This window comes from Dipodomys merriami, unplaced genomic scaffold, assembly GCF_024711535.1.
Source record: "Dipodomys merriami isolate MVZ:Mamm:240054 unplaced genomic scaffold, mDipMer1.0.p SCAF_24, whole genome shotgun sequence".
Taxonomy (NCBI): Eukaryota; Metazoa; Chordata; class Mammalia; order Rodentia; family Heteromyidae; genus Dipodomys; species Dipodomys merriami.
This window is the reverse complement of record NW_027203826.1, coordinates 25,763,661-25,786,259: the sequence shown is the minus strand read 5'-3', so window position 1 is coordinate 25,786,259 and position 22,599 is coordinate 25,763,661.

Here is a 22,599-nt window from a genome sequence, read left to right as displayed (position 1 = left end):
TAATGTTGGCTCTTAGAGAAGGAGTCAGGAAAGACGTTGCGATTGTGGCTTAGGACTAAGTCAGTGTGCTGGTCAACACAGAGGGCACTGAGTACTGAGGATCCTCTTTGGGGTCAGGAAGGGGTTGGCCAAGACTAGAGGGGACACATATGCTGTCCTGGGTGCAGGTAGTGGAATATTTGAGGACTGCTACTGTGTGTGTGTGTGTGTGTGTGTGTGTGTGTGTGTGTATGCGCACGCGTGTGTGCACATGGGACAGCACACTGGTCCTGGGGCTTGAGCTCAGGGCCTGGGCACAGTCCCCGAGCTGTTTTTACTCAAGGGTAGGCACTCTGTCAGTAGAGCCACAGCTCCATTTCCGGTGTTGGGTGGTGAATTGGAGATGAGAGTCTCACAGACTTTGCTGCCTGTGCTGGCTTCAAACTAAGACCCTTAGACCTCAGGCTCCCGAGCAGCTAGGATTACAGGCCTGAGTCGCCTGTGCAGACTTGAAGACCTCGAACTGTACCTCACCTTCTTCTAGATGCTGTGGCTTGAGCTTTGTTATCTGCCAGACACTGATACCTTTGGAAAACTCAGCATGGACACTGGGAAAGTTAGAAGACACCTTTTTCTCTTAAAGAAAAGTGAGAAGTTTCTCTTTAAGTCTTTAGCCCACTTATGTATTGGGCAGTTGTTTCTTTGAAGATTTGTTGTTGGGGGATTTAATTTTTTGAGTTCCAAGTATATTTTAGATATGAGACCCTTGTCCGTTGTATGGACAATCCGTGGGCTTTCTATTGATCTTGCTAGCTATGTCCTTTGCCATGCAGAAGCTCTGCAATTTCATGCAATCCCATTTGTCCAACCTTTCTTTGATTTATTGTGTTTCTGGATCTCTATTAAGAAAATTTCGGCCTGTGCCAAGGAGACCTAGGGTTTCTCCTATTCCATCCTGTAATGTTTTCAGTGTCTGCTTTGACTCCGAGGTCTTTGATCCACTTGGAGTTGATTCTGGTGCAAGGTGATATATAAGGATTTAGCTTTAGTTTTCTACAAGTAGTTAACCACTTTTGCCAGCACCATTTACTGAAGAGGCTGTCTTTCTTCCATTCTATTTTTTTTAGCTCCCTTATAGAAGATTAGATGGCTCTAGGTCTGTAGATTCATTTCTGGGTTTCAATTCTATCCCATTGGTCCTGAGGTCTGTTCTTGTGCCAGTACCAAGCTGTTTTGATTACTATGGCTTGGTAGTAGAGTTTGAAATTTGGTATTGATATTCCTCCGACACTGTTCTTTCTGTTAAGGATCGTTTTTGCTATTCGGGGTCTTTTATTGTTCCATATGAATTTCTGGATTGCCTCTTCTATTTCCTTGAAGAATGAGGTGGGAATATTGATAGGCACCACACTGAATTTGTAGATAGCCTTGGGAAGTATTGCCATTTTCATGATGTTAATCTTTCCAATCCAGGAGCATGGGAGTTTTTGCCACTTTCTAAGTTCTGTTTTGATTTCCTTTTTCAGGTTTTTAAAGCTTTCCTCATAGAGGCCCTTCACTTCTTTGGATAAGTTAATTCCTAGGTATTTTTATTTTTTGTGAGGTTATTATGAATGGAGTTGCTTTCCTAATTTCAGCCACGCTTTTCTCATTGTTGGCAAACAGAAAGGCCATTGATTTTGAGGGTTAATTTTATACCCTGCTACTTTGCCAAAGTTTTGAATCAGCTTGAGTAATTTGGGAGTGGAGTCCATGGGATTCTTTAAATACAAGATCATGTCATCTGCAGAGAGGGAGAGTTTTACTTCTTCTTTCCCTATTTGGATCCCCTTTATGTTTGCATCTTGTCTTTTTGCTGTAGCTAGGCATTCTAATACTAGATTGAAGAGCAGTGGAGAGAGTGGACATCCTTGTCTTGTTCCTGAGTTAAGAGGACATGCAAGATAATGAGTACATTTCTTATCAAGCATTGTTGCCTCCTCCTCTGTTTCCCCTCCCATCCCTTATTCCCCCCACCCCATACCCGATCCTCCTACCCCCCAGCCAAAGTTGTAAAGTTCGTTTTTCAACATAATGGCTTGTACATCTCATTGTTGCAATGGGTCTACCTGTATCCCTATTTAAATGATTTGTCTTTTCCCATTCCCTTCACAAATTATACCAACATCAAATTCAGTGAAAGCAGGGGTTATACCGTGGGGGAGGACATACAAAGCAACAAATCATCTTATAAATATGTTAGAAACAACCACATGAAAGAAAAAAACATTTGAATACTTATCTTGGGGTTCATTTCCCTAACATCGACTTATCTGACCTTTTCTGCTTGACTCAGACATATACTAGTTATTGCAAATAAGGGAAACCATGGGACCTATGTTTCTTTGGGACTGGCTTACTTCACTTAATATAATTTTTTCCAAGTCTTTCCATTTCCTAACCAATGGAGCAATGTCATTCTTTCTGATGGAGGCATAGAATTCCATTGTGTATATATACCACATTTTCTTGATCCATTCATCTACTGAGGGGCATCTGGGTTGGTTCCATATCTCAGCTATGGTAAATAATGCTGCAATAAACATAGCTGTGCTGGTAGCTTTAGTGTGGTCTTGTTTGTGATCATTTGGGTATAGGGGAGCTTTATGTGGAGTCTTTTGAGGAACCTCCATACTGCTTTCCAAAGTGGTTGAACAAGTTTATACTCCCACCAACAATGCAGTAAGGCTGCCTTCTGACCACATCCCCTCCAGCATCTGTTGTTATTAGAGTTCTTGATTATAGCCAATCTAACTGGGGTAAGGTGGTATCTCATTGTTGTTTTGATTTGCATTTCTTTTATGGCTAGAGAGGTTGAGCATTTCTTCATGTTTCTATTGGCCATCCTTCTTTCCTCTTCAGGGAAGTTTCTCTTGTAACCCTTCTGTATCGTATTTTTACAATTAAAAAAAAAGTGAAAATTTAAAAGCTTTTAAGAGGGTGGGGGAAAGGGAGGGGAAAGACTGGGAGAAAATGAAGGAGGGGTGAAACTGTTCACAAAGAAATGTACTCATTACCTGCCTTATGTAACTAACTCCTCTGTATATCACCTTTACAATTAAAAAAACTTGAAAAAATAAGTCACTCCAGCTATAAAGTCTAATTGGGCCAATTTAAAAAAGCTTTAATTTTGTTTATTGTAAAGGTGATGTACAGAGGGGTTAACAGATACATAAGTCAGATGAGAAGAATTCTTATGTTTTGCCTGCGTCACCCCCCATCCCCACCCCCACAAGGCTGCTTTTTAAGAATGCTATCTTGTAACCCCCAAGCTGCCTGCTGCTGACTTTCGTGTTCTGAATTACAAAGGAAGTACTTAGCCTCTGAGAAGGAAGTTAGGAAGAAAGCTCCTGAGGCTGGAGATTGTCCACCCTGTCACTAGAGGGCGCCAGAGGCACGTAAAATATCTGCAACTTTCTTCAAGTACTGCAGAACATCCAATGGAAATGGGGACTCTAGTCCGACCTTTATGAGCTCCATTTCTGGGATGGAGAGAGACAAGTATGCCAAACGTGACCTTGAAATACTTTCCGAATTCCTTCAGTAGGCTAGTAAGTTGGAGACTTAAAGATCCACTATTCTTCACAAGGCTACAAGAGTATGCATTCACTTGGCTACCATTTGTCTGGCTCTCTGCATGTGCTGTTGATATGTAAATAAGTTATGAAATTTTCATATGGTTTTACTGAGGACACAGCAACCAATGCGAATGGTTGATATGAACAGACATCTCCCCTACCTGGCAAAACTATAAACAGTACTACTAAAAAGGCATGCCTAGAAAACCTGCACATGAAATTCTGTTGAATTGTAGAAAACAAAGCTTCTCAGACATCTAGCTTGTGTGCCACTACTTGGGAATGCACAGAAAGAGAAGCATAGCATCAGGGGGGAGCTTGTCAGTGGCCCCAGCCCCCCAGCTTTGCTCAGAAAACAGACCCCCCTGCCACCCCTCAGGTGAGTTTGCACACAGACAGCGAGTCGTCATGTCTTCTCCAATTCACAGTTCTTCTTTGGCCAAAGAAAAGGAGGAAGGTGTTCCTCACAGATCATTTAAGTGCCTAACCAGTCACACCCAATATCAAGTCAGATGTAATTGGCGCTTGATGAGGGGGTCACAAACTGGCTGCTGTGCAGACAAATGCGATCCGTGCTAGGCAGCAGCATTTGCAGGTGCTGTGGGACAAGATCTTCCGCTGTCCTGTGCTTTGCTGTGTACCAGAAAGGTGAAATTCAGCCCCTGGCCTCCTTGACAGCCTGTATGTGTTTCGATGGGTGAGCATCATGATTCCAAGAGAACAAAATGAGCTCAAATAGAATGCAAAAGGAAGACCCAGAAGTGTTACTGCCTAAGACAGAAAGCATGAATTCCATCTGGGCTTAGTTGTACATGCCTATAATCCCAGAACTCTGGAAGCTGAGGCAGTAGGTCGTTGAATAGAAGGCCAATCTGTTCTACAGAGTGAGACTGCCACAGGAAGAATCTTTAGAATCTATGTGTGTTCCTCTGTCCTGGCGGAGCAGGGGCCGGGGGTTGAGGGGCGGAACACCTGCGTGAGTCAGGGCTGAACGCAGTGGAAGCTGGGTGGTGTGGTAAGATGCTACGTGGTGCAGCACTCTCATTCGTATTTTAAGGAAGAAAATTGGGGCCATACTAGACTTCAAGATTTACCTCTAGTCAAGATGTGATTCTAAGTGGGATAGGAAATTACAGCCACTACCACCACATCACCACAGGTACCTGAACACATCACCAATGACAACACGCGTCCCCCCAATGCGGCACTTCCTACAATGTTCTAGAGACTTCTGGAGATTAGAAACCGGAGGTTGGGAGCAGTTCAATCTCTTTCTTGGGTGTACCTTCTCTTCCTTCCTTCTCAGCCCTACAACACTTCGTTTCTAGATTCTCTTTTCCTTCTAGAATACAGAAGAATAAAAAATCCTAGTAAACCAATTTACTTGTATACCCTGGAACACTGTATTAAAAATCAGACCACCAGCCCGAGTCACCCCAGCGGATGTCTGCAAAAATGCTACCCTGTGCCGCTTCCCACACCAAGGGTCCGTTTAGCCACCCGTTTAAGAAGGGTAAAACACACCGCTGTCCTCTGAGATTCCTAACAGATGCTGCCGTATCACAAGGCCCTGCAGAAATACTGGCTCTTGGAAGACACTTTTGGATGAGAATAACCCTTCGCAAACACATGTAGTTCCTAGCTTTGTGACTCAGTGCCTGTTTCATGCACGGAATGAGTGAACATGTAAGTGCAGATAATGGATGAGAGTTAGCAGGTTCTGTGCACACCGCTACACTTCACGTGACTCTCCTCACTGCTCACAAGCAGGGCCGTGGGGTCCCGGGGTCCATTCGTTGACCCACAGAGCAGCCTTGCACCAACCCAGATGACCCCAAAGCCCAGTGCAAACTGAACAGCCCAGCAAAGATACAGATTTCCAATCAGGTGGTCACACTCCAACTCCATTACTTGTGACTTGCAGAGATCACATAGACTTGTTGTATCTTAGCTGCCATGTCAAAAGTGGAGAATATAATAACTCCCTTCTCCTATTTGTTCATGTTGTTGTTGTTTTAATGGTTGTGTGTGGTGGAAGTACTGGGCTTTAAAGCTTGGGTACTGTCCTTTAGTCTTTGTGCTCAAGGCTGGTACTCTACCACTTGAGCCACAGATCCACTGGTGGCTTTTTGCTGCTTAATTGGAGATAAGAGAACAGGGACTTTTCTGCCCAGGCTGGTGTGGAACCAGAATCCTCGGATCTCAGCCTTTCAACTCGCTAGGATTACAGGAGTGCACTACCACCAGGTCAGTTCCTCTTCTATGGAGCAAGAGCTCAGCAGCCTGCAGCTGACAGAGGGAAGCGTCCTGGAGAACAGCAGGGCGCATGCCCACCCCGCAGAGCCTTGCTTCCCAGCACATGCGTCGTAGGAGCTGTTTTTTTTTTTTTTTTTTTTTAAAATAAAAAGCCTAGCTTGCTTCATTTAAAAGTTTATTTGGCTGAAAGTATATTTGAAGGTTAATTTTCATAGTCTTTTGTGAAAGAAGATATGAAGAAGTGACAAAGGAAGGGACTGTCAGGCAGGGAAATATGGCGAGAAGAGTCTACACAATTTCTGGAGAACACAGCCCGCTCCTCCCCTGTGGAGCCCCAAGCTGTGGGGAGCATGGGGTTCCTGAGCAAGCATCTCAGGCCACCCCCACGGCACGGGGTGGGTAAGAACAGGGGCTGTCAAGACAGAAATGGGCCCGATAGGGACATAGATGATTAATTCCTCAAGGTTCCACAGAATCCCATCAACAAAGCCAGCTGGTTTCCATTGGCGTGATTGTCTCCTTCCATAGATCGTTAGCCTGAAGGAACTCAGCATTCCTCCAGAGAAGTATGGGGCAATGACACGTCTCTTCTTTTCTGGACAAGCTTCCCTTCCTACGCCTCCATCCTGCCTGGGAGCCTGGAGGAGCCAGAGGACAGGACTGGGCGATGGGAAGATGAGGCAGCCAAGGTCAGGACCTCAGCCAGTGGACAGAGGCCCTTAGGGGGTGAAGCGGGGGAGGAGGGAGGAAGAGGCTCTCTACAGACCACCCCAAAACCTACTCCATACATTCCTAATTAAAACACGTTTTTGGAGTGTTAAGGATAGAAAGGAGATCAGGCTTTTAGATATTGGACGGATTGTCACCGACAAATAACAATTTCCATGCGATATCTCAGGTCTTTGAGATTCAATCATGAAAATCATTCCAGTGTGTTTCACAGAAAGGAGACTCTTGCAAGATACAAGTATTTAGCAAGGATAACAGGGTTAACATAGGAAGAAATTGAAAGGGAGGCAGAAATATTTTCTGCCGTCCATGCAAGAATCGGTGTGTTAGATATTCAAAATGGCAGCCGTTCCTTGCTGGCTTTGTTCTTTCTGGGAAGGGGAAACACATATGGTCATGCGAGTCTAGCAACTCCCAGCCGTCAGACAATGGTTCTGGCTGGATAACATGGGAAAGGCCAACTCAAGACACAGGTAACTTTCAGGACTTCTTTTGACTGGTTGTTTTTGTTTTGTATACCCATCTATGAAGGGTTTCTGGATTTCTATCACTTTAAAGGAGAAGGTAATGATTCAGGAGGCTGAGATCTAAGGATCTCCATTTGAAGCCAGCCTGGGCAAGAAAGTCCTGTGACTCTTATCTCCAAGCAACAGCAACCCCCTCCATCCCCCAAATAATTAAATAAAGGACAAGGCAGGGTTAGATAGCTCCTCCCATATCTTCTAATTTTGTAATAACGTTAAAAAAGTAGTAGAGTATAGGAGGGCTGATCTGCTTTTTCAGTTTACTTCCCGGGTTTTGATATTTGTTGAAAATAATGTAATTTTCCTGTCTCTCATCTATTTGCCCTGCTCATTAAGCCCTTAGACATCTGAAAACATTTCATTGAATAAATTGCCTTTGCTATTTAGTGAGAATCTATTAAAAAGTCATTATTGGAAGCCTGACCTTTTTTTTTTTTCAGAATAAATCATTAGAAGGAGTCCTGTAGTCACTGTTAGGATGAAAAATATCCTATGTGCAAAGCATGAATCACCAGAATAGGTTCCCAATAAATATTTTTTCTGTCATTAAAGTCAAAAGAAAAACACCTCAAAGGCAAGCAAGAGGCAGAAGGAAATAAGGGAAGAAAGGCCAGAAAGTAGGAAGGAAGGAATCAAAAGAAAAGAAGTACGTGTACATCGGGTAATATTTGTAGGCATTTTGGGGGTACACCTTCGCAGCACATCTTGTAAGGGAGTCAAATCCTTCAGCTGGGGGTGGGGTGTGATTTTGACTATACTTTACTGCCAGTTCATTAGATAACACAGACAGAGCCAGCTTTCAATCAGATTTGACATTTCCTCTCATATGCTGGTATCTTATCTGTCAGTGTTTGTTTCCAAAAGGAAAAAGAAATATTTTTAGCAGCAGATGGGCAAAGGATCATTGAGAATGCACTTCGGAAATCAGGAGGTGGTATCAGTGACTTCGCTTGGGCCTGGCAATTCTCTGGAGACCCAAAGGTATGACTGGATCTCAGGGGGCCTTCAGCCCTCATCTGGTCCCAGGCAAGCTGGAGTTCATTTTGTCTTGACTGCAGGAATGTCATAGCCAAGGAAGTTTTGATGTACAGATGCATGTGAGCAGATGAGATTTCCCCCGCACGGGGTAGCGGGGAGGGAAAGTTTGGTAATGAGCTTTCCTGTGTGCTTGTGTTTGTTGGGATTTGGTTAGCATGGCAGAGAAAGCTGGGGGACACATGGCTCCTAAACTCCCATGGAGGGGGTCGGGAGGGAGGTAATGGTAAAGTACATCTGGGAAAACATCAGGGCCAGGAGATGGACAGGGAACACCTGAGCAGAAGAAGGTTCTGGAACAATGCTGCAATGAAGGTTTCATGAATTTCACACCCGTTCAAATTTGGTTTTTGTGGATCTGATTTTCCTTGGGTTCGTTCTTTCCTGTGTTTCAGGCCTGGGAGGGCTTTTTATTTATTTATTTTTAATCCACAAGATTTGCAGCACAAATGAGGTTCATCCTGGCCTGTTTGGGGGTCAGTTTCACAGCAAGAGCTAAAATGAATCACCCTCCAATCTCAGTAACGCTGACGGGGCCCTGAGCAAGTGCTTTCTGGCTAAGCAAGCCTGGTGAGCCTAACAGCGATCCAGGGCACCCTCTTAATCCGCACACCCTTCCCCACTGGGAGGAGGCCTTGGGCTGCCTGGTGCTGGTGGAGGTCAGGGCCTCTCGGCGGGCTGGGCACCTGGAAAATCCTCGTGTGGCCTGGGGTGGACCCCTGAGGCCTCAGGGAGTGTGTGTGTTGCTCAGAGCAAGCATTCAAGGAAAAGCCTTTGCAGCTTCTCCAGCTCTGTTCTGCACATTTATTCTTTGTTTCCTCAGAGCCCAGAGACAAGGACCGCTCTGTCCTCGGAGCCTGGCCCGGCCTTCGGCTGCTTTCGTTTCTTCACACTGCTCCTGCGACGGGAAGGCCTCAAAAGAAACACATTTCAAATAGTAAGAAGACAAATGTCCAGAGAGGCGCTTTCTATCCAGTGATAACAAATGACGAGGCCAGGGCTCTTTTGTTTCTCCACCTGGATCTGGAAGCCCACAGGCAGGAGGAGCATGGGAGGACTGTGCGCAGCTGTGAGCAGCTGTGGGCAGCCGTGAGCCAGGCCACGCTGCCGGGCCACGCTGCTGGGCCACGCTGCAGGGCAGCACCAGCTGGGCGTGTGGCTAGACAAGGACACAGGTGACAGCAGATACTCCGTCCACCAGCACAGACGCTCAGTGCACCCTGGCACGGTTCTTGCTCTCCTTTGTGCTACCTAGATTTTTGTCCTTGTCTCTTATTGTTACTTTCTCTTCTCTCTCTCCCTTTCTCTCTCTCTCGATCAAGTTGCCCTGTGTAGCCAGGATGGCTTTGAACTCAGAATCCGCCTGCATCAGCCTTCAGGCTTCTGAGATAACATGGTGCATCACCACATCTAGCTGCCTGGCTTCCTTCCTTCCTTTCTCTTTCTCAACACTCCTGACTTTCCTGTCACCTGTCACTCCCACCACTTTCTGCCAAGCAGAAAATTCCCTCCAGCCCTAGCATTATATTTTTGCCCATGGTGGAGTTTGAGCTCAGGGCCTGAGCTCTTTTTCAGGGTTTGAGCTCTTTTGCTCAAGGATAGTGCTCTACCGCTTTGAGCCACAGTGCCACTTTTTTGAGTGGTTAATTGGAGATAAGAGCCTCATGTAGACTTTTCTGCCAGGGCTGGCTTCAAACCGTATCCTCAGATCTCAGCCTCCTGAAGAGCTAGGATTACAGGCGTGCAGTACTGGCACCCGGCTCAGCCCTAGCTTTTTAGTGGGGTCCTCTGTACATCTCATGGCCATGATGATGATAAGAATGACTGTTAGCTATGGAGAGCGTTTTATCTCTTGAAGACTTCCAGCAGCCTTTGACGGGGGGTATGTTATTAACCCAGACAGGCTAGTGTTACAATCCTAACTCCAAGAATGCCGTGGGATTCCCATGGCCAGCCCTCACGCAGTCTGATGGCGTTGCCCGGCTAGCGTGTGCCCTTGGGCAGCTTGCCTCATGTTAGGTAAGAGCTGGGTGCTAAGGGTCTTTTATCACATGGCTCCACCACTGCAAAGACTTGTGCTTTGAGGGGACAGATCAAGCGGGAGTTCTAGAAGCCAGGCCCCTGTCTGGCATCTCACCACTTCACCTACTGTCTGCTTCCTACTGTCTAACTTAGGTCTCTCATAGATAGAGGAGAACCAGGACACACGGTTTCCCCTGTGCTCAGGAGGAAAATGCAGTGGTGGGGCATTCCGCATGGTCTTTACTTCTCATCCAGTCCAGGAGAGGGAACAGAGGCGCAAGATTCTGATAATACACGGGGCAGCTACTTTTCCAACCCAATAAATGACCTTAGACCTATACTTAGAACTTGGTGTTCTTCTCAGGTAAACAGCAGTTCTCTCTTGTTAATGCTTTACCTTTTCCAAATCAGCAGCAGCGGCAGCAGCAGTAAGAGTTAGCACAGGACTGGCACAACTGGGCTTAGGAAATCTGCGGCATCACGATTAATTGTGATCTGGGTGGAGATTTACCAGAAGGCACCCTGAGGTGCCCATCAAGGTTACGCCATGAACAACTGTGGATCATTACAGTAGTCACCTCCAAATAGCCATTTTCCACCAAGCAACAAAACTGAGCTTTCCTTTTTATTTAAAATACGATTTTATTGTTAATATTAAGGTCCACAGAAGGCTCATAATTTCATAAGTCAGCTAATGTCTTGCCCAACAGGGCAAGGAAGTAATAAGAAAGAAAATTACAAAGATAAATGATATGGTAACATAGCATCAAGAACTATGGAATTCAGCGAGAGTAATGCAAAGAAGGAAGCTTATAGTGCTAAATGAAAAAATAAAAAGGTTTCAAATAGAATGCTGATACACAAGGAACTAGCAAAGAAAAAAAAAATCTGAGCCCAAAATTAGTTAAAAGAAGTATTTAAGAAACATGAGGGGAAGATGAGAGAGAGACTAGAAAAACAATAGGATACATCAATGCAAAGCAAGACTTGTATTTTTAAAAAGATAAACAAATGAACTCACCTTTTGCTAGACTAAGGAAAAAAGAGATTAGACTGAGTAAAATCAGAAATAAAAGAGGGTATTACAACTGTCTCCTTGTTGAAATCCTACTGAAGAACTATGGCAGACCACAGGAGACTACCAGTGAACAATTACATGCTGGCAGATAAGGTAATCTAGAGAAATGGATATATTTGTAGAAACATACAAGATACTCTGAACTGTAATAAAATAGAATATTTTGAACATATCAAAAACACTACAGCAATCAAAACTCTTATATTGAAGATAATCCTAGGGCTTGATAATTTTGGTGGTGAGTTCTGCCGGACATTTAATGAAGAATTAATTAATATCAATCTCTCTCAACCACTTCCAAAAAGTTGAATGGGAGGGAACATTTCCAAACTCAATTTATGATGTCTGATATCAGAGTCAGACAAAGACATTATATAAAGAGAAAACTATAAGCCAATATTTCTGAAAAAAAATGTAGATTAACAAGACCTTTAACAAAATATTGGCTTATCCACTCACACAGCAAATAAGAATATAATATAGCACAACAAAGTAGGATTTATCCTTGGGATAAGAAAATCATTTAACAGAAGAAAATCAAATATTGTGACATACCACATAAACAGAACAAAGGGTAAAAACACATGAGCCTCTCATAGACACAAAAGAGGCATTTAATAAAAGTCAATAATCTTTTATGATTAAAAAAACTCTCTGCAAACCAAGAGTAGAAAGTTTCTCAATTTAATAAAGACCATGTATGAAAAGCCCATGGCTAACTGGTCATACAGTGATATAAAATGAAAACTGTGCCTTTGAGACCAAAACAAGGCAAGATTACCCATTACCAAGAGCCTGTCAGGAGCAATTAATCAAGAAGGAGAAAGAAATAGCACCTAAGTTGGGAAGGATACATTTTTTTTATTGTGAAAATACTGTACAGAGGGGTTACAATTACATGGGCAAGATAATGAGTACATTTCTTATGAAGCATTTTAGGGGAAGGATACATTTGTTTGTGTTTGTGTTTGCCAGTCGCAAGATCAATCCTAGAGACACCATTAAAAATTGCTGAAACTAATTCAGTAAAGTTGCTGGATACAAAAGCAACAAAATTAAGTTGTATTTCTATAATAGGGGGGAAGGAGGGGAAGGAGAAGGATTGGGATTGGGGGGGAGGGGAGAGGCTGGGAAGGGATGTGACGGGTAAAACAAAGGAGGAGGCTGTAATGCTTGGTAAGAAATGTACGCATTATCCTGCCCATGTAATTGTAACTCCTCTGTACAGTATGTTCACAAATAAAACAAAATTAAATTAAAATAAATAAATAAAAAATAAAATAAAATAAACTATCCAAAAAGGGAATTAGGAAAACATTTGTATATGTATAATATTTATCTTGTACACACAAAAAAAATACTCAGGAATAAATTGTGACTGTGAAAGAATTATATACAGAAAAACACTGCTAAAGAAATTAAGGGCTAAGCATATAGCTTATTGGTAGAACACTTAGTATGCACAAGTTCTGGGTATAGTTGTCAGCATTTCCCCCCTAAATTAAAGAAGATATGAACAAATGCAAATACATTTTATATTCATTGTTTATGAGACATAATATTATTAAAAGGTCCATTCTACCTACAGGTACATATAGATTTAATGTATTCTTTTTTTTACAACACATACTTGGTCCTCTTTATTTTTATTAATTATTGCATTATATTTTTATTTTTATTTACTTATTATTTAAGTGCCATCCTGAGATTGAATTCAGAGCCTGGGCCCTGTTCCCTGAGCCTTTTTGCTCAAGGCTGGCACTCTACCACTTGAGTCACAGTTTTGCTTAGTTTTTTTTTGTTTGGCGGTTAATTGGAGATAAGAGTCTTATGGACTGTCCTGCCTGGGCTGGCTTTGAATTTCTATCCTCAGATCTCAGCTTCCTAAATAGCTGGGATTACAGGTGTGAAGCATCAGTGCCTGGCTTATTACATTGTATTTTAACAGAATATTATTAAGGACTTTAATTGATTTCCTTATCTAATAAGTTGTTTTTATTGATTATGTATTTTTAAAAATCAATTTTACCTATAAATATAATTGAAAGCCCACTTCTCAGAAGCCACTGGAAAACACATTAAGGAAAACACCTGCTGCTTCCTCTGCTGGTCTTGGGTCAACAGCCCTTGCTGGTCTTGCTGTGGCTGGTGGTTGCTGTATTTAGTTAGCAGCTAACTAAATGAAGTATGTGATCCCCACATACACAGATATCCTGAAGATATTTTCCCCATGAACATTGAATGGTTCGTGAGGATGACAACTTTGAAAAGTAAGCTGCTATAAATCACACATATACATTGCTATGCCCAGAGAAACTATTAAGAAAATTCCCAGTGATTCACCAAAGATACTATAAATAAGTCATGATGGAACCCTTTAAAATGCCCAAGAAACCTAAAGAAGGTTAGAAAAAAATAAAATTGGAAAAAAAGCAAGAAATAAAAGTAAAATGAGGGCAACTTATGAACTATCAGTAATTAATTATCTAAGCATTTCTACCAACAGATAATTTGGTCTTTATCAGAATCAAATGGCATTTTGCATAGAAATTGAAAAAAATCCTATAATTCATATAGGACAAGAGGCTGATCATACAGTGATATGATTAGCAAACTAATCATAAGAAACAGAAACAAAGCTGGAGGTGTATTTTTTTTCATTTCAAAGCATAATTTTAAAAACCTATAGTAATCAAACATTGGCATAATGGTAGAACTAGAAATCAATGGAAGAGAATAAATAGTCCAGAAAAATCCATTCACCTGCAGCCAACTGCTCACTCAGCAAGGACACCAGGAACTCACATGGTCTCTTTAATAAATAGGGACAGGAAACCTGGATCTCCACATGCCAAAAATCAAACCAAACCAAACCAAACCAGATGCTGAATTTGAACATTGCTACAGCATACACAGAAACCAAGTCAAAATGGTTTAAAGACTTAAATGGAACACCTGTGGCTCTTCGAGAATGACAAAGGGGTGAATCTTTCTTATAGAACGTTCCTAGCATGATACTCGGAGGAGTGGTGGAAGCAGACACCATCACTGTCATTATCCTGGGCTGTTGATAGACGCTGACATTCATGAGGAAAACTTGAGGGTTGAGCAAGATATTTCCATTGCCTCAGTGATATCTCACTGTATCTCCTCTCAAATCCTTCCAAATTGTTTAGTGGTTTTAACTTATACCCATAAATCCTTTGATACTCCTCACACCCAAATGGAGAATTTAACCTCTGTGCTTAAGTGTGGAGTGCACTGAAGACTCAGTCCTAATTTTAAAAAAATGGAAAGGAGAAAACAGTGACTTGCTAATGGAGAAAGCTACAGAGGCTACCTTAACCAAGAGACTGAAGTCAGCATCCACATGAGAACGTTCATGAGAGAATGAGCAACCTCAGAGACTGGAGAAGACAGAAGAGACAGGTGTAATGTGGCAGCCTGGACCAGATTCAGAGATGAGAAAGGGACATTCATGGAAAACCCAGAGAAGCCTGACTGAAGTGTCCATAGTATAGTTTGTACCAGTGTTAAATGTGCAATGGTAAAATAAATTATTAGCACTAAAGGAAGGTAGGCAAATATGGGAGGTCTTTGGATTATTGAAACAACCCTTCTAATATCAAAGTCACAAACAAAAAACCTCTCTTCCAAACTTGTCCTCTTCAATAGCCTGAGAAGCTTGGTGTGATGTTCACCATTCACTCTGTCCTGATCTTCTCTAGTTCTCTCCTCTATACTCTTAGCCGACTCCATCCTCAGACCTTGATGCTTATCATATCCTTCACTCAGAAAGGTTCTTCCAGACCAGGTGCTGGTGGCTCACGCCTCTAATCCTAGCTACTCAGGAGGCTGAGATCTGAGGATCAATGTTCAAAGCCAGCCTGAGCAGGAAAGTCCATGAGACTTATCTCCAATTAACCACCTGACAACCAGAAGTGGAGCTCAAAGTAGTGGAGCAATAATAGCCTTGAGTGAAAGAGCTCTGTGACAGCACCCAGGCCCTATGTCCAAGCCCCATGACCCATTAAAAAAAGTTTCTCCCAATAATAGTGTCCTACCCAGTTTTTTACTTCTTAGAACTCTTATGGCAGATGGCCTTCAGCCTGATCTATGCATATGAACGCACATATGTCTGGTCTTCCCTACTCCCCGGCCTGTTTTTACTTCTCCATTGCTCTCATCACCATCTTTCATTCTTTCTCTCTCTATGTATATTTGCATATGTATCTATATTGTATATGGACATATATACACATGTAGTTTTTCTACCTTGTACACAGCAGAATGCAGAATAATAACAAACAAAGATGTTCTTGGCCTATTCCCTGGTATTTGTGAATACACAAGGCAGAAGATGATTAAGATGTAATTACAGTTGCTAATTAGCTGACCTTGAGAGGAGGAGATTATCCTGGGATATGTGAGTAGGCTCAGGACAGTATAAGGAATCTGCAAAGTAGGGAGGAGAGCAGGAATTCAGTTAGTATGGCTCCAGTTTAAAATGACTCAAGCCCCTATTGCTGGCCTTGGTGATAAAAGGAACCTGGGACCAAAGACCTAGGGCAATTTCTGGAAGCAGAAAGAAAGAAAGAAAGAAAGAAAGAAAGAAAGAAAGAAAGAAAGAAAGAAAGAAAGAAAGAAAGAAAGAAAGAAAGAAAGAAAGAAAGAAAGAAAGAAAGAAAGAAAGAGAAAGAAAGAAAGAGAGAAAGAAAAAGAGAGAAAGAAAGAAAGAAAGAGAAAGAGAGAAAGAGAGAGAAAGAGAGAAAGAAAGGAAGAAACAGGGTCTTCTCCCAGAGCTTCTAGAAAAAAGGCAGCCCAGCTGACATTGTGAGTTGAGCTCACTGGCACCTGTGTCAAACTTCTTGCTAATTAAAAAGCAATAAAGTCATATTGTTTTAGGCCCCTTAGTCTGTGCTAATTGGTATTGCAGTAGTAGAGAACCGCTCATGTCTCTGACTTCAGATTGGATGAGTATGCACGATGGGACTGTTCTAGCCCAAATGTCTCCAGGGACAATGCTGTGAACAAATGTGTCCTTTGTATGAGCAAGGGACTGTGCTTGTCATGTGTTCTCCTGTCATACACTCAGAGACCTTGGAGACTTTGCATCCTTGTCTTACATGCTGTGAACAAGGCCCTTATCATTTCTTGGGTTTTAGATTTGAATCTATAGGTAGACTTGAAAGACGTTTGTCAACTCTTTGCCTACGAGTCAGCCTATTTGTTCTAGACAGGTGATAAAAAGGGTGGTACAGCATCTTCGAGTTTTATGTGCAGAACCAACTTCGATGCAGTAAAGAAATCTCACCAGAAAATGATTTATGAAGACAGAGGAAGTGCCTGTTGTTTTTACATAGAGTCTTGCTCAGCTCGAGTCAGCCCTTGGCGGGGTTATAGATGGTTGAATTTGCTTGTTTTTAGTAGGTAAAACAACAGAAGAGCCAGAAGCAATATCACCAAAATATAAGAGAGCTTTCTAAGTAAAATGGGAATAATAGATGCTTAAAAGGTAATATCCTCCAGCTCTTTAGAAATGTCTAAAGAGTCCTGGACATTTTTAGATGAATGGCTCAGAATTCATTTTGGAATGGACTTTGGTTGTTAAATTTCCTTTTCTGAGTAAGTCAGCAAAAGTTTTAACTAGATATAAAATGCAAATTGAACTCCAAGAGCAACCACCATAAAGTGTTCATTGGTGTATTTAACATAGCTATAATCATGTTGTATCAGTAGATGACTGTGTTTGCGTGTGACAAGAAAACCCAACTCAACCTGACTTAGCCGATAATGGGATTTGCTGGCTTATATAAGCATGAAAGTGCTGAGGAAGAACAGGTTCCAGCCAAGTTGGTCAAACAGTTTATAGAACATCAGGACTATGGATGAGAATAGGACGGTCTCAGAGAATAACAATTCTCTGACATTTTCTCACTGCAAACTCCGGGCTTTGTTGGGATTTTTTCCCTTGGACTAGCTTCTTCCAATTCTACTTGCTACAGAAGGGATGGACTTCCTCAAGGTTAGCTGATAGAGCTATGTTGGAACTGCTATCCAATCACATGCCTGGGAAATTAGCAAAGTGGAACTACAGTGGAAATCCAGCCAACTTACTGTTTCTTTAAATAAAGTTTGAGTGGAACACCGCCAGGCCCATTTTTTTACATATTGCTTATGGCTGCTTTTGCAGTCCAATAGCCGAGTTTAGTAGTTACTTTCAAAACTTGAGGTCACGCAAAGCCTAAAGTATTTATTATTTGGCTCTTTGTACAGAAAGTTTGCCAGTCTGTAGTAAATGATTAGGAAATAGCTCTTTGAGATAGTCCTCAGCCTAGAAGCCATTCTGCTCCCACCAAAAGCATTTGCCTATTCTTCCCTTTTACACCAACAAAGCACAGAAAGTGTTTTTTTCAGGTAATTACATCAAGCGGTTTTTCAAAGTCAAGTCAAATTTCCTGGCAGGGCATAATGGTACACACCTGTAATCCCTGTGCTAAGAAGGAATTTTGTGAGTTTGAGGTCAACATGGGCTACATTGTAAGTTACTGTAGGTCAGCCTAGACTACATAATGAGACTCAAAGCAAAAAAAGAAAAAAAAAGACAGATTTCCATGGATATTCAAAATAACTAATAATTACAGATATATATAGAGATATATCTATCTCAGAGAGAGAGAGACAGAGAGAGAGAGAGAGAGAGAGGAGAGAGAGGAGAGAGAGAGAGAGAGAGAGAGAGAGAGAGAGAGAGAGAGAGAGAGAGAGAGAGAGAGAGAGAGAGAGAGAGACCCCCAAGGATTCTGGGCTGAAAAATCCATGCAAATATGCACATTAGAGGCTAGATTCTATAGAAGCGCTGGCTATGGTTCAGGTATATACTTGACACCTTCCCACAGCTCCATGTGCTGAAATCCAATCCAACCTGTGCAATGGGCAGATACTTTCTCTAAGCATATTGCTTACTACTGGGACCTGGGCGCTTATTTGGGATGGGCCCCCAAAACTTAAGCCCTGTTGTCTTTACAAGAAGGGGCTGGCAGAGCAGACCTGCACACCTACATCCACACCTGGTCTCGAGCCGTGTGCTGCCTGGGACTGCCCAGAGCCTGCGGTCAAGCCGCTGCTCATCAGCGGAGGTCCCTGGGCCGTGTTCTTCCAGAAACTAACCCGGGCTCTTCACAGCTGATCCGGATCTTAGCAACAGGAGATAGACAAACACAGAACTCACAGAGCCTTGTAGCTACTTTACAGTTAGCTCCCAAAGAGCATAAGAGCTGTTCCCTAGCTTCTGCAGGTGATGAGTGGGGTAGCTGGCTCCCCTGAGGACAGGAGGCCACAGCTCTGGACTGGAGTTCCAGGCGAGAAAAGGCAGAAAGAAAACAACTGTCCAGTTTGTGATGTGGCTCAATTCTGGAGACGAAAGAATACGATCTGTTTAAGGAAAGAGCTGACAACTTTCACCTAGCCAGAAAACAACATGCAGGTGCTGTGAGGACCAGAAAACAAAAAACAAAAACAACCAAAAGAGGCTGGGAAGGTGGCTCAGTGGTAAAGCGCTTGCCTAGCATGCATGAGGCCCTGGTTCAATTCCTCAGCACCACATAAGCAGAAAAAGCCGGGAGTGGTGCTGTGAATCAAGTGGTAGAGCGCTAGCCTTGAGTTTGAAGAGCTGAGGGACAGCGCCCAGGCCCACAGTTCAGGCCCCACAACTGACAAACCCGTCCCCCCCCAAAAAACCCAACCCCCCCAAATTTCCTTTAGCTTCCCCTAAGGAATTTCCCCTAGTGGTTGAAGCAAGACCCTGATACTGAGAAGGAAGCAGGCTGACACCCAAACCACACCAGTGTTGGCTAGAAAGTTTCTTGGAAGAGAAATTGCTGTCTAAAGAACAATCCTGCAGGAGGTACCAGTAGCTCATGCCTATGATCCTAGCTACTCAAGAGGCTGAGATGTGAAGATTGAGGTTCTAAGCTAGCCTAGGAAGAAATAACTCTAATTAACCAGCAAAATGATTGAAGTAGAGCTGTAGCACCCAGTGGTTGAGCACCAGTCTTGAGTAAAAAGAGCAGAAGGCCCTGAGGTCAAGCCCTAATAGCCTAATAGCATGTTCATATGCATGCCTGCACACACATGCACATGTGCGCAACACACACACACACACACACACACACACACACACACACACACACACACATGACCTGTGGTCAGCTGGGTTGGAAAAATATTACAAACCCTCAGCCACTTTGGGGATTCTAAGGCAAATGTTAGAGACATTGAGCAATGCTGCAGGAGGGAAATCTGTTGAATCCAGCATTTACTGAATTTATATGAGCACTGGACATTTTTTGTGGCTATGTATGACGTCTGTAAATGTTCCACAGAGCAGGTTTTCCATGTATTTTGTTGCATATTTTAAATCCATCAGTTACATGCTTGGCAAGATAATTTACTTTGTAACTCAGCATGTGAAACCAATGCTGCTTAAATTATCTTTTCAGGCTGTCATTTTATACTCCTACTGAGAAGGCTTTCAAGGCAGATAAAATAGAAAGCTGCAGCAAAGTTTTGACAGTCTATCTGGGGTCAGAAGAACTATTAGAACCAAGCAAGCTTCCTGGTGTGAGGTCTACTCCCAGAGAGGCCTGCAGTATTAGCTTGCTCATTACAATAGCATCAAAATAGTACCAGTTGGGTTAAGGGTGTGACAGACTCACATCTGTTATCCTAACTACTCAGGGTAGTAGTTGGGATTGTGGTTTGAAGGCAGCTTGGGCAGAAAAGTCTAAGGGATTCCATCTCCAAAAATAACCATCAAAAAGCAGAGCTGGAAGCATGGCTCAAGTGGTAGAATACCATCTGAGCAAATGTGAGGGAAGTCCTGGTGGCAATTCAACACTGTCAAAATAAAAAAGCAGATGAGTACACCCAATCAGAATATGCCAGATCTGAAGCGCCCCAAATCCTAAACTTTTGGGGATATGCTGTTAAGAAGAACATCCCATAAAATCCTGCCCCAGATGCTGTGTGAGAGGTATACACAAAACAGATGAAATTTGTGGTTAGACATGGGTCTCCTCCTTGATGTATCTCATTATGTATCTGCAAATATTCCAACATCTGAAAAAAACTGGTAGCACTTCTGGTCTTAAGAGTTTGGGGAGAAGGATGCTTAGCCTATTGATTATGATACACTGATATACTATATGGTTAAATTGTGTATGGCAAAGAAGATGGAGAGTTGAACTCAGAGAAACAGGCATACAGAGAGTAAGGATACATTTTTGAAGGAGTCTGAAGAGGGAGGTTGTGGGTAGCTGGCCTGTTCCAGAAGAGGAACAGCTGAGCTACACCTTTAAGGCCTTGTAAGTGAGGGAAAGTGTGGGTGGGTGGGGAGGGGCTGTGAGAATTTTGGATCAGCAGAGGCAAAGGTGGCTGGAATGTGCAGAGCAGAGGCACAATCTGTCCAGGCAGGGGTGCTGCTGGGCCTGGACTGGACAGGGGTTATCAGCTGTAGTTGGTGATGTCTACTATGGTGGAGGAATGTGGCTTCAATTCAGCTGACAAGAACCATTGTGGGTGCTGAACAGGATCAGAGAGTGAGTCGTTTATCGCAGATCTGGTAGGCTGCAGTAGGAAAGTAGACTCAATGATGGGGAAGTGTGGGAGCAACTTTCCTTATCATAGAACAGGAAGAGCCTGTGATACACTGCTCACTCTATAGTTCCATGATTTGGAGAAGACTGACTACCAAGTTACCAAAGCCGTTGAGTTTATTGTTTCAGAAATATCCGGAGATAGTTTGTGAGCAGCTGTAAGGGATGTGTCAGACGTTTTAACCACTGTTATAATTACCAAGATGATTTGCTGGCTTTGTTTTGAAATAACACATGTGTGTGTCAAGGGACCATAACCACTGGGAAAACAGATTCTCTGCACTAGCACAACACTGCTGACACCAATGTAGAGAGGTTTCCACACGATGCAGTTCTCCGAATTCTCCAAACGCTAGCTGGCATTGAATTCAATTCTCACTCTCCTTGGAGTTAGCACTGATCCCACAGGTTCAGGACCCAGTCCCACAAGGCTGCCCTCGCCTGAGATGTTAACCACAGATCCAGTCCTCCGCCACTTCTGCCTGACCAGCCTGGGATTGGGGCTTCCCACATCCTCCTTGTGAATTTGCTAGAATGACATGCAGAACTCAGAGAAGCACTTTGCTTAGGTTCTTCTGGATTTCTCTGAAGAGTACCCCCCAAGGATAAGCAGATGGAAAAGAAGCATAGGAAGAGGAATGAGTCTGGAGAACGCGGAGATTCCATGTGCTTTCTGCCATTTTTAAAGCACCCCCATGTTAGTCTGTAACGTGGAGACTCATCTTGTTCAAGTTTTCATGAAGGTGAATCTCTGTGACAGCTGGAAACTCCTGCTCTACACCCCACTGGTCTTTCGGGTGACTGGCTCCATCTGGAAGTTATTTAGGGGTTACCTAAGTAATCTGAGTTACCTCATTAGGATAGAAGAGGGGCTTATGATGAATAAAAAAGGCACTCATCAGGAAAGTTCAAGGGCTATGAGAACCAAATCTATTTCTTCTTCACCACAACTGGTTTGGACAACATAGGGGAAAAATATCTAAGGAATAAAACCACTCATGTACAATGTCAGAGATGGTTATAGGTTTTGGATGCATTTCTTTCTGGAAACAATATGGTGGCGCCAGCATGAGGCGGTGGGGGTGATGGCGGAGGTGACAGCACCCCCTGCGAGCTGTAGGGATGGCTGGTGGGAGTCCGGTATCCAGCTGAGGAGAGTGGAGGAGGTAAAGGGTGGAGGGCAGGTGAAGGGCAGGTCTGTCAGTCTCACAAGCCCGGCAGGCAGGCTGGATTGACAAGCTCTTGCCTGGTTTTGTGCCACTTCAGTGACCTTCCATCCTGAAACGACATCGCGTCTTTATGTGACCTTTACATATGCCATTCACATGTCAACGCCATCATACTCCTGCTTTACAATCTAGACCAAGACAAAAACATGTGGCAAAGGCTCCCTTCCAATCCATCCCACAGCCTCTGGACATAATGGTTTTAGTGATATTAGTGGCAGGGGAGGTACATCACAGAACATGTAATTGAACAGCCTGGAAATTCTACAGCTCCTTGATCTTCACCCTGCCCTTCCAACTTCTTTCCAGAGTCTCTGAATCTCCAGGCTCCCTTTGCTTTATCTTTATCATTACTGATTCTCAGGATGGCTTGTTCTTCTCTTCTTCTGGCTTCTGGAAGCTTTTCTTTTTAGAGAACTCAAGCCTATTCTCATGTAAATACATAATATTTTCACATCTTCAGTCTAACCACTATCAATT